Source organism: Tamandua tetradactyla, chromosome 7 (assembly GCF_023851605.1).
Source record: "Tamandua tetradactyla isolate mTamTet1 chromosome 7, mTamTet1.pri, whole genome shotgun sequence".
Lineage (NCBI taxonomy): Eukaryota > Metazoa > Chordata > Mammalia > Pilosa > Myrmecophagidae > Tamandua > Tamandua tetradactyla.
Window position 1 is genome coordinate 67,273,568 of NC_135333.1, and position 13,337 is coordinate 67,286,904.

Sequence of the window (13,337 nt, forward strand, 5' to 3'; positions counted from 1 at the left end):
AAATTGCTCAGCAAGCATTTGTTGACCCACTATTGAGTATTTGGAGTTGTACTACATCTCTGCTATTCTTGTCCACTTCAGAAGCAGGAATTGTGGAGGATATCCCCAACAATTAGCCATCTCATCCAGCAGAGCTGGGACACGTCATTAGTGCACGTTTCAGCCATAGGAAGATGTAGCATGTGGGACTGAGCCCCTGTAGCCTGCGTCACAGATTTTTTGGAGCAGGGGGGAACGGGAGTGACCGTGAAGTTCAATACCCTCCTACTACAAATGAGGAACTGAAAACCAGAAAGAGGAGATGTCATCCTCAAATCACAAGGCCTGATTGTTTTAGGGCCTGGACGGGAAACCATGTCTCCTACTATTTATTTCGGAACTCTTACCAGCAGATATCTAAAGAATCGCAATTCAGTATCGTTCACTCATCCTTCCTAGCACGGAGGATCGGGCTTATTCCAGTCAGGGCAGGTGACCCCAGCTTCTGTGATAGGTAAACCCTGAGATCCCAGGGACTTAACCCAATAGAAATTTCCATCTCATTCTTATCACCACGATGGGTCTGGTGATTCTCCTATAAGTGGTCACTCAGGGATGTAGGAGGGGCCCATTCTAAGGCAGAAACAACGGAGAGAACACATGCCACTCTCACCTGCCTTAGTCTGCAAGTGACATGCACCATTTCTGCTCCATCCTTTTGGTGAGAACCGCCATACATGGCGTCCAGCTGCAGCGGGAGTTGGGAAGGGCAGCTTGGCTGCACCCAGGTTTAGTGAGCACCCCAGCAGCAGACGCCACACTCACCGCGGCACTGCTCCCCACAGGTAGTTCTCTCCCTCTGGGTGGAATGGGACATGCAAAGAGGCACAGAAGAAGGAGGGTCTGCTCCGGATAAAGGCTAGGTAACCACTCAGTCGCCTGCTGCTATGGGGAGCGCCCCTTCCCCAGCGCAGTCACCTTCTCTCTGGGGACTGTGCTCAAACCCGCACAACTCTGAGCTGTCGTCTGTGGTGGCGGAAGGTGGCAGCCGGTGAGGCCTCTGGGTGGGGGTGGAGAAAGGAGAGAGAGGAACAGCTGTCTTCTCTTGGAGCTGTTGTCCCTGTGTCTGCCAGCCACACTTTCCTCTTTACTCCCTCATGAAATTGTTTATTTTTATTGACAGCGAGCACCGTGGCTCAGACTATTTTTCTGCTAGGAGAGAGTGGTGGGACAGATTCATGAGTGGGCTGCTCGTGGGTGGGTGTGTGCCCGGCCGGGCGAGCTTCTGCCGCCTTGGGGTTAGCTTAGGTGCTCCCAGGGGTGTGGAGTAGGAGCCAATGCTGCTTCCACCTCCAGGCGCCAGCGTGGCCTCTAGGTACCACCTGGGAAAGGACAGTATGGGGCCAGGTGTTGATTTAGAGAGAGGACGAGCAGTCAGTTTCTCCATCACACCTGGAACCTGGAGGTCCCTGGTGCAGCAGCGCGCCCCTTCGCTGGGGTGAGACGGACTTTTCCTGCCTTCCTCGGCTCCCAGGTGACTTGGGAAGCCTTCTCATGCAGCTGCCATTTCCTCCGGCTCAGCATTCCCTCCTCCACACGATGCTCATTGTTTGTTCCCCTTTGTCCTCCCTGCTGCGAGCCAGGGATGGCCAGGACATAGAAGATTTGATTTAAGCCCATTCCAAAAAAATTAAGCAAACAACTCATTGCTTTAGAGTTCCAAAGTTATGGTCCCATTAGAAGTCAATTTTTGGTTCTGGGGTTCCGAGCCCCCAATATTTACTAGTTTCTGTTTACTGGGAACCTTAATTCAGGCAATTAAAGCTTTCAGTACAGCAACCATTTTTTTTGAGAAAAGGGATCCTAAGGTTTCTTGAACTCCCCTGTGCCGGCAACTGCCGTAGTTGCTGCCGTTTACATTATCATCTCATTTAGTCCTCAAAGCAAGCTGTGGTCCGTTACTGTTGTGAGGGCATCAGATTAGACACTGAAAGGGTCAAAGGTGATTTTTAAATGGCTGATTCCACCCGGGACCTCCGAGTCTCGGGGCTGTCACGGCCGGAGACATTGTCATTGAGCAGAGTGCAGTGTGGCCCTGGTCACCGCGGGAGCCCGCATGCGCCAGGAGGGCAGCAAAGCACTGGCCTGCTTATTCCTGACTCCCGAAGTGGGCATTCTTCTTGTTATACCCATTTTACAGTCAAGTAACCTGAGTCTCAGACATGCTCAACCACCCGCCCACGGCTCCGAGCTGGTCTGCGGTAGGGTGGGCATTTAACCTGCGTGTGGTTGACCGCAGAGTCACGAAGCTGCCCCTGTCACAAAGAAGGCAAATGGCAGCCAGAACCACGGAAAGGGCTACGCTGGAGTTACAAACGAAGTGCAGCGGGAAAGGGAGTGGTTACTTCTGGGGAACCTGGGGAGGTGCCTGGGATGAGCTTGAGTTTGAGCTGGTCCTTAAAACATTGGCAGATGCATGCGGGAGGCACGCCCATCAGAGAGGTCACCACTTCCCAAAGGTGGAAGCTCTGCTCGAGACCTGGCCCGAGGGCCCACCGAGCAGTGGAGGACGCTGAGTCACTTTTTCCTTTCTTTTTTTAAACATGGGCAGGCACTGGGAATCAAACCAGGGTCTCCGGCATGGCAGGCGAGAACTCCGCCAGGGAGACGGCGTGGCTGGCCTGCTGATTCACTTTTTATCCCTCCTTTATCTTTCCGGCTCTCTAAGGCAGGTAAGAGCAGGGCTTTCGCCCCATTCTGCAAATGGGAATCACTGAACTCTGCTCAGAATTGCTAAGACCCGTAGAGGGTGAGGATGGCTTCCGCCCCCATGGGAGCCCTTTGCAGCACACGTCCGGGAGCTCTGGCCTGCAGTGACCTGGAAGAGCCCAGAGCAGCCTGTGGCCCACCACACCCAGGGGCGAGGGGAGCAAGGGACGAATCCAGAAGTGAGTTTCAGAGCCTCTCCTGCCAACTGGTCCCCCACACCTTCCACCTTCCCTGTGCTCTTGGTTTGCCAGCACAACAGAACAGACCCTGTCTTACGATCTCAGGTACCGTTTGATCTAGGATTCCTGGAGCATTCCCAGATGGGAGAGGCTGCAGGACCCAATGAGGAGGATGGGTCAGGTTCCAAGTCCTTTTGCTCCTAACTTCAGAGCCAGGGGCTGAACCTGAGGCCCAGTGCTGCCGCTGCCCCTCCAGCCAAGGGCTTTGGGTTTCTTCTCTGAAAACAACCTGAAATGAGCCATAAAACAACCAGTGAGTCACTGGTTCATTAAGCAAATGAAGTGTCATTGAAATAGTGATGTGCTGAGGACAGAGCAAGCCTAATTCAGCCGCAATTACAGTAGGCAGGGTGGAGGACAGAAAGGCTTCTCCAGCTACTGTGCCTGCAGGACTGCGGGGATAGGCCGACAGGGCAGCTGTGGCATCTTCTTCGGCAGACTTTTGTGGTTAGGGTGCTCTAATCGCATGCCCTATGCCTGAGGGCAGGGAGCCTGAGGGTACAGTCACCATGGTTGGGAGCCCCCGAGAGGGACCTCTGCTTCCAGGAGAACCCAGCGCCTCCCACATCTGAATGTGCACCAGATCACCTGGGCACCCCATTGAAATTCAGGCTGATTCAGAGGCCTTGGTGGGGCCCGAGAGTCTACATTTCTAGCAAGCACCCAGGGACTGCAGCTTCTGCAGGCCTGAAGATCGCACATGGAGAGCAAGGAGGTCAGGGATGGGCAATGGGGTTCTCGCTAAATTAAGAGGACTTAGACTCAGATATCACTTATTCTTTATAAAAAATCCCCTGAGGTATGGGAGGAGGGGAGATGAAGATTGTGGAGGTGGGGAGGACCTTCAGAAACCCCAAGGAGGAGGGCTGATCTTGCTTGCTATAGATGAGCCAGCCCTTGGCAGGTCCTGTCCACAACCAGGAGTCACATCAGGAGGCCAGAGGCGATGACCTCGCTGGCATGCAGTGGGAACACCACCTGACTCTCTCCATTGGGGCAGATTTTACAGTTTCCCACCTCATCCTTCTATCTGTGCATCCATCTTTCTATCTCTCCATCCCTTCATCCTTCCATCCCCATTCATCCATCTATCCATCCACCTATCCATCACCGCCCCTAATTTTGGGAAAATTGGTTGAGGGAATGTGTCACTTATTTGGATGCCCTTGGGAGACTGTGAGATGAAGGCTTCCATCCTCCATCCCCGTTAAATGAGTTGGTCTTCACCTGGCATTTGTATAGGCCTGTGGGACAGAACTGAGATGAATGGGCCTGGTCTTAGCAGGGAAGCAGTTGCTGATTTATGGAGAGGTGAAGCTGTGGGAGGGCCATCCAGAAAGTGTCTAACTAATTCAGTTGGTTCACCTACAGAGAGCCAGGTTGCACCAAAAGGCTTTATAATGTCCCTTTTCATAAAAGAAAAACAGCTCATTGCTAATTCCATTCTTAGTCATATACTTGTAATTGAGACCATGCCTGTTTGCACAACCAATTCTATGGGTACACGTCAATTTATTTTTGTTTTAGCACCATGCAATTCAGTTGCCAGGAAACACACAAATTGCTTAATAGTATTTCTAACCCATCTTGTTGATGCTTTGCAATATGATCTAGTTCTTTGTTCTTAGGTAAACCATCATGTGTGTAGATAATGCCTGAGATTCTGTTCTTATCATCACACACTCCAACCCCTGTGCAGGTGCACACACATTTCACGTGCACTCACACATACCTAACCTTTGAGGACTCGAAACTTAAGAATGATAGAAAGCAGCTTTGAGGAGGTATCAGCATTCTTTAACCCTCTGAAGCCCTTCTTGTGACAAACCATATACCTGTTATATCTTGAAAAAATGAATTTGAATTCTTTAGGAGCAGAGCTACTCCCAGTTGCTTGAAAGTTAATCAGAACATCCCTATTTTTGGTTGCCCCATGCCACTGAAGATGTTTCTAAAATGCATTAGCCTTTTCTCCTTCCTTGGTGAATATCACAGATAATTGTCTCTACCTTTGAATGATTACGCTCATAGTTGTTGAGGGCAAGGCTCATCAAGCCATAAAGGGCATGGATTTTGCAATCAGACAAATCGAGTATTGAATTTTGGCTTTGAATGCCCCTAATGAGCCATGTTTAGACACCTGACAATTTTTATGAACCACAACTTTTATGAACTTTGATTTTGTTTACTGGTCTGCAAAAATAGAAATGACCACATCTGCCTTCTAGGGTAGCTGTTGTTTGGATTTTGTTATTCCAGAGAGTCGCCAGCACATATAGTTATAAAAGGTGCAAGACATTGAAAGTGAGTCAGAGCAGTCCTTCTGAAAAACTGAATTCTGATGTCAAAACGTATGACCTCGTTATTAATGAAATTTGGGGTGTAGTTGAAAGCTATCTACATCTGAGGTGTCTAGTCAAAGTTTCCCTATGAAGAGCTGCTAGGATAACTGGTCACCTGTGGTTGCGGTTCTGTAGAGTCAGCCTGGGGGAGGGGTTCATTAGCTTGGCTGAACTATGGAAGAAATGCAAGGGTGGACAGACTGGGGACTTTAGCCCCAGCCACATGGGAGAAAAGGGGAAGGCAGAATTGGACTTTCTGTTCCTGATGGTGCAGCTGGCTGCCTGGCCCCCAGGCCATGTGTGTTCTTTTCTCAACTCTGTGTTTGGAGAATGTGGGTTATGTCTGGAGAATGAATGGCCTTTTGTTGAGCAAAGAGAAACTTAGAGAAGCAATCATTAAAATGCTCCTTGGACATCTTACACTTCTGATGGCTTTTAAGGCAAAAAACATTTTGATGAGTTATCAGCCAATCATAAACATGTGGATTGCAGTTCTTGGCCTCAGAGATATCTGGTTGCAAATGTATAGAGGAAAGATCTGGTGGAATGAGCTGTTGGGAAGCTACCTTCTCAAACCAAGATGAAAACTCGGGAGGTGGAGAGACAGATGATGGCTGCAACAATTGTGAAGCAAGAGGGATGGTAGTTCCCAAGAATCCCAGCCCTTCCTCATTTCTGAGAACAGGATTGCATTCAGTTGGCTCTGTGTTTGCCAAGCCACAATGGACAGCCCCAAACCTCAAAGAGTTCACTTGATAGAAGAGAACTGAGACCATTGAAATTCCTTTTCTTTCCTTTCTCTTATTCAAAATATCATACAAGTGGGCCTGACATCATATATGAGGGACAAAATTTAGAGAAGACAGGGAACTAAGAAATCTCTAGCTCCTGGGCTTATTTTGCTTTCTAAGTCTGAGTTTTCAAGTATTAATTAATCATAGATTAGTAAATAATAACCTATAAATGATGGGAAAGTGTCCCAATGTCTTTCAGTGCTAAATGACAATCCCCATGATAGATTCTCAATAACTAGAATTAAGTGTCTACTGCATGTTGAGTGCTCTGCTGGGCACATTGGAAATCACAGGGAAACACCATCCCCACCTCCTCCAGGGTAACTCCAAGTCCATGGGGCAGGCAGAAGGCACCATGAAAAGATCTACCAGGTCAGCGGCTGCCCCTGCTCCAGGAGGCCACTTGACCAGGAGACAAGTTAGTTGGAAACTTGTTCTCTCCTTGTGTGTCCCATGGCATCAATTTCAGTGGAAGAAATCCAGACTGGATGTGCTATGTCTTCCTAACACCTTTTAAACCCTAAGGAGGGAAATTTTAAGGGAGCCAGGAGAGATGTAGAACATTCTTTCTCCGGAACCTCTGATCTAAGGACCCTATGTCTGTCAGGGTTTCCTGTTTGCCTGCCAGAACTAGGGATGCCCACCTCACATATGCATGGCCAGTAGGAGCTGGATCACTGCTGGCCTCTGCTTCCACTGCTGCTGGTCTCCTGGCCAGTGGGGTCTTGACTTCAAAGGGCCTTCTTGAGCAGTCCTCATCACCTTCAGAGTCTTTTTCTGATCGCTTGCCAGATACACTTAGCCTTGACATGGCCTCTGCTTATCTCAGTGACAATCATGCACTCTGGGGTGCATGCCTGCTCTCTGGGGTGAAACCATCCATTCTTGAAGGAATGCCCCAAGGCTGCTTTGGAGCTCTCCTTCTTTCATTCCCCCTATCTTCCCTCACATCTCCCACAACTTTCTTCAGAATCCTATTTGAAAAAATAATCTCCTCCCCCAAACCTCCCCGAGGATTTGAAGTATGGTTGTTTAAAGGAATGGGCACCAACTTTGGAGACAGACAGTGTCTGTCCAAAGCAGGGCTCATCCACTTGCTAGCTGTGTGACCTTGGGCAGATAACTGGACCTCTCTGTCAGTTCCTTCATTTCTAGAGCAGGGTTGCTGTGAACATTACGGGGGTGACATGGACTTATGATTCTAGGGTGTGGTACCTGGCATATAGTAGGTGTTCGTTATTTTAATGCACCACCCCTCACTCACTCCCCCATTCTCTTTTCAAATGCAAGCTTTCACTACTCAGAGTTCATTTAGCTTGTGAGCTTCCATTTTATGAATGTGTTTTATGAGCCAGCACCATGCTAACAGTTTTTCACATGGACTGTCTCACGTAATCCTCCCAGCTGTTTTGTGATGTAGACAGTGTTGTCACCATCTTCTAGATAGAGTAACTGAGGCCAGAGATCAGGAAAGTGAAACCTAGTCTGAGGACTCCCCTGTGCCTTCCCACTGCCTGCTGCATCTGCTTTGTGTTTATTGACTTTCTCACGTTGCAGTCTGTTAATCACACATATATGTTCAGTGCCAGGAAGCTCATGCCATGGCCCTGTCTGCAAGGAGCTTGCAGAAGGTGAACTATTAAAATAGAGAGTGTTGAGACCACATGCACTCACTTGAAGGCAGAGACTGTTTTTGTCAGTTTCATTGGAGCCCCTTGCCTGCAGCACTTAGCCCAGGGCTGCGGCTTGACAGGTTGCTCAATTGAATCACCTCCATTGAGTAGAAGGGTAGAAGACAAACCCAGGGTCAGAGCTGGTCTTCTGCATCTCAGGATGGGATGTGCAGACCTGTGCAGGGCCATTTCTGGAATATTCCTTTCCATGGCCAGTCTACCCATCAACAAGGGCCTGAGCATTTCCTAGGGGCGAAGCTTTAAACTAAGTTATGAGGAAGACATAAAAATGGAAGAGGCATGATCCCTAGCCTCAGAGAGCTCAGAATCCAGGGAACCTATGGGTGTCAGAAAGCTTCCCCAAAGCCAACAGCAGCAAGGTAATGAAGAAAGGGGTGCATCTGGGGGTTCACAGAGGTGAGTTTTATGTGGTCTTGGAAAAGCCATTATCACTAGAGTTGGAGGAAATGTCACAAGAATTAAGGGGATGAGCATTCCCTATTGAGAACCAAAGGAACATCTTTAAAATCAGGATCCCTCTGGGTAGAAGGAGAGAGAAGAGAGAAATCAATACACTGCCTGAGTTGGCAAGAACCTGGCAGGTCTGTAAGTGACCCAGAAGGTCCAGGTGATAAAGTGAAGGGGCCATGGGCAGAAGCAGAAACCAACCTGGGCTCCAGGCCTGAATTCAGGTCCTCATGGCAGGCAGGTCATTTGAGGTCTATGGGTCTCAGTTTCCCCACCTTTACAGAGAGGATGATGGAAGCTGCCTCGAGGGTCACTGAGAAAAGAAGGTGGCACAGCTGCCGTCCACACTGGGTGGATCTCTTATCTTCTTCTTCCCCAACAACCTGTCCTGCCTTTGCCACTGGCTCTGCTTTCACTCTTCTGGGGCCCTGGGAAGACGGTCGCAGGTGCCCTGTGGGAGGCCTGGAGTTGCAGTTCTGACCCGTCCAGAGGAAGCACCCTTCTCCCTTCATTGGCAAAAAAGCCCTACCAAGCTAGGCCTTTGTGCCCAGGTCCCAAGGGCCGCGGTGGGAAGAGGTGGATGATGGGAGGCTGCCCCTTGTGGAGGGCCCTGAGAAGGTGCTTGGCCCCACATCTCAGCCCACGAGTCCCAGATCAGTTGCCCACAGCCATGGGACACGGTCTCATGGCAGGTGTTTGGGGCCAATCTTGGCCATTTCTGGAGCTGTGGGATCCAGCCAGGTGAGCTTTTCCTCCCTGCTGCCTGGCCCAGTTCTAGTTAAGTAGAATTCTCTAGTAGGAGAAACATGACAAAACAGCTTTTTCTCCCTTTCTTGCGTTTCTTGTGTGTGTATGCGTGTGTGTGTTTAAATATTAAAACAATCCTTTGTAATGGTCTCCTCACTTTTTGGAAGGTAAACTGAGGCACAGAGGAGAGCACCACCTTGCCTACACCCCACTGTGTGTCAAAAGTAGCAATGAGGACAGGGTGCTAAGCTCCGGCTCTTTTGACCCTTAATGTGCCTGGGGATTACCTGGGGCTTTGCTTAAAGCAGATTCTCTGTTTCCACACAGAGGAGTAAGATTTGGTAGGCTCAAAGCCTGGGGTGGGACCAGAGTGATGGCCAGAGAGCTCATAGGGCCTTCTTTCTCGGGGACCTTTGTCTTAGACTCAAGTGCTCCCCTTTTTTCTGGACTTCTCCCCTCCTCTGACACAGAGTGTCTCCCACATGTGCTCTCTTCTCTGCCCTGTCCCAGGTGCGGCCTGGTGGTGTTCTCTGTTCTAGCCATCCATCACTACTGTAGCCAGCCCTCTGCCCATAGGGCCACGTCGGCCCACGGTGGACCTGGGCTGGGGAACCACCTATGTGGCAATGAGAGGACCCCCTGGAAAGCTCCTGAGACATGTGACAGGCGTGGGTCGTGGGCATCCAGACTGGGTGCCCAGAGCCCTGCCCTCCTCTTCGCCTCTCCTCTGTGACTGGGGCTTGGAGACACACCTGACCCTGCCACCCTGGACATCTCTGCTAGGCAGAACGTGGGCGCCCTCTGGCTCTGGCCTTCTGCTCTGGGTCCTGACCTCTCTCTCCCGTCTGCGTCTCCTAGTCCCTTAGCTCCCCGGAGCTCTTAGGCTCTTTCTTGCAATCTCCTGTCTGCTCTCACCCAGATGAGATCCCCAGCACCCAGCCTGCCAGAACGGAGTTGGGAGGCAGTGACTAATGGGCTTGAAGGTGAGTCATCTGCTAAATATAAAAACCCACTCACATCCCAGGATGCAAAAGATTCCGCGAGGCCTCGCGTCCTTCCCACCCCAATCCAACCTTCCTCAGGGGGCCGAGCGAAATTTACTCGTGAACAGAAAACAAATAAATCCCAAAGAGCAGCAGCAGCAGCAGCAGCAGCAGCAGCAGCAGCAGCAGCAGCAGCAGCAGCAGCAGCAGCAGCAGCAGCAGCAGCAGCAGCCTGTGGTTGTCCTTCAGCTCCCTCCTGCAGGTCTCAGAAACAGCAACTTCCCTCTAGTCTCTGCAGCTGCTCTAGGAGGAAGGGGCCAGGGTTAGAGCCTTCCATGGAATTATGGAGGAGACAAAATTTACCTTCAAGACCTCCACTCTTCCCTTTCTGCTCTCTTCCTTGTTCTGGAGACATCACACTGCCTATCCTTTTGCAAAGGCAAAGATTAACATTTTAACACATTTACGCCTTGCAGAGACCAGGCAACTCTCACCATACCCAGCTGATTTGCAAACGGGGGGGGTTTTGGTTAGGGGAGCCCTACTTTTGGAGGTGCCCTCTCTCAATTTCCTCCATGTAGACTGCTTCCTAGGTCTCGACTGCAGTGGATTTTTGTTTCCCTTGGAATGTGGATCTTTATATTTATATATCATGTATATTTAATAGCTAACACTTTGAGTCAGAAGCTATGTTCCACATCTTACAAAGAGTACTTCAATTAATTTTCTCAATCTTATGAGATAGGGTCTATTATTATGTCCACTGCACAGATAAGAAAAGTAAAGTTAAGAAAGATGATTTGTCCGAAAGCACAAAGCTGGAAGTTATTAGAACCATGAGTTGAACTAATACTTCATACTTTAAGCTCTAACTCCATCAGTAACTTCCTAACTTTTTTTTTTCATGGCAACCCATGGTACGAAAAATATTTAACATGAGGATGTAGTGCATCCTACACACACACACACATAAACACATGTACATAATGTAAATATGTATGTGTGGTGTGTACATACAACTACATATGAAAAAAGTTTTAGAAAATGATGCTTACCCTTACTACATCTATTCTAGTATAATTTTATTTTTTAAATTATGTAGCCCACTCAGTTGCTTTCATGATCCTCTATGTGTCATTATCAGTAGTTGGAAAACACTGCTCTAAACCATACTTAAAGTATACTAGTTGTTACACTGGACAGAGCCTGGAAACCGAGTTCCTGTCCTGGCACAAGAACTGTCTTCCTCTAAGACTTTAGATCAGTGTCTTCCCCTCTCTGGGCCGTGATCTTCCTAAAGCCTACTGCACAATCTAATTGAACTTGTCTTAGCTCAATCGAATAGTGCTGCTGAGACAAATTTGGCTTAAACAACAGGAATTTATTAGCTCATAGTTTTATAGGTTGGAAGTCTAAAATCCAGGTGCTGGCAACGTCGTGCTTTCTCCAGTATCTGCAATGTTCCAGCGACGCCTTTCCCGTGACCCTCTGCCACGGAGCCCTCTCTCTCTTTCACTGGCTTCTCCACCTTCCTACATCTGTGTCTAATTTCCTTTGCTTCCAGGGACTTCGGCCCTCTTGGATGAAGGCCCACCCTCATTCCATTTGACCTCACCTTAACTATTAACATCTTCAAAGTTCCTATTTACAAATGTGCTCACACCCACAGGATGGGGGAAGAGCTTGAACGTGGCTTCTGTGGACACAGGATTCAAATGTTGCTTCTCCACCTGGACGCCCCACTCCTAGCTGCTGAAATCGTTGCCAACCCTTGGCCTGCATCTCTCTCTGGGGAAGAAGAGCAGGTGACCACCCTCAGCCATGCTCCTCACACATGCATACCTGTGCACACGTGATGTGGGGACAGAAACCTAAGGGTGGGGCTGGCAAGTCGGTATTCACTCTTGCCTCAAAGGTGTGCTCAATCTTTGCTGCAAGGATCACTGGGGAAAAAAAAATGCAGTTTCCACCTGTCAGGGGTTTCGGTTCTGCAATGAAATGGCACAGTTTCTCATGCAAAATGTTAATTTGATTCCCCTCCTCAGCCTTTTCTTTGTCTGCCTCTTCATATCTTTATTTTTTCAGGCTCTTAGAGAGACAGAGGAAAGACCCTTTTAATGGGGGTTTGGAGGTGTGAGTGATGTTAGAGGGAAACTGAACAGACCGAGAACCGTGATGCGTTCGGATTGCGTGCCCACAGTGAACAGGGCTGGGTTCTGGGCTCCACTCGGCCACTGAGGGCTGTGTGACCTTGGGCAGGGTACTTGCTCTCTCTGGGCAGGTATTGGACATAAGGGACTTGGACAAGGTCTCTTCCAGCCTAAACATGTCTTTATATAATTAAGGCAGGGTGGAGAGAGAACCAGCCTTTGGGTGAGGCTTACCATGGGCGGCCAATCTAAGAAATCCCTGAGAATGAGAATCACTTATTTTTAATACCTTAAGTAACATGTCATTCTTTCCTTGGACCCACTCCCAGTGTGTTATCTAGTTCCAATAAGTTTTAGACTTCCAAAATGGCTGCATGTTGTAGGTGCGGGCCTTGTTGGACAGGTTGCATGCCCTGCTGAACTTCACTGAATTAGGGAGCAGATAAACCAGCATTTCCAGGTCCCATAGATAAGGCGAAAGGCTTCAAAGAAGTGGTTTGCTCAGGTCGCACAGCTCACTGGTGGCTCAGCCCTGTCGGTGGCTATCATTTCCATCCATCCTGGACTCCGGGGCTTCCTCTGTGAGCCCTCTTGCTCTTTGACTGTGGCATGAATAGACTGTAGAGCCAGAATGCCTCCTCAAGCCTCTGTGGATCCCTGGCAGACCCGTGGCCGGACCGCATGCATTTGGGCTCTGGAGCCGAGTATTCCCGACGGCAGGTCCAGGGCACAGCATTGGCGGAGGTGGGGAGTGGGGGGAGCCCTGCAGCTCTCTGTGCATCTGCTGCCTCTGGGAGGCTCCAAGGGGTTCATTCAAACTGCTCTGCTCGTACCATTCCCCCTCTCTGATGAAGACACTCAAAGTTAATTTTATTTATCAACTGGAGAGGCTGTGGTGCCCAGTTTATGGTCAAACACTGGCCTAGATGTTGCTGTGAAGGCCTTTCATAGATGGGATTAGCTCCCATCTCAAAGGGGATTATCCCCCACAATATGGGCGGGGCTTATCCGATCAGCTGAAGGCTGTAAGAGATGCTCGCTGAGGTTTCCAGACAAAGAAACTCCGCCTCAAGGCTCCAACATCAGCTCCTCGTTTATTTCGGGCTCCAGACTGCAATATCGTGCGTACCAGAATTTCTAGCCGGCCCTACGAATTTCGGACTTGCCAGTCCCCACAATTGCATGAGCTAATT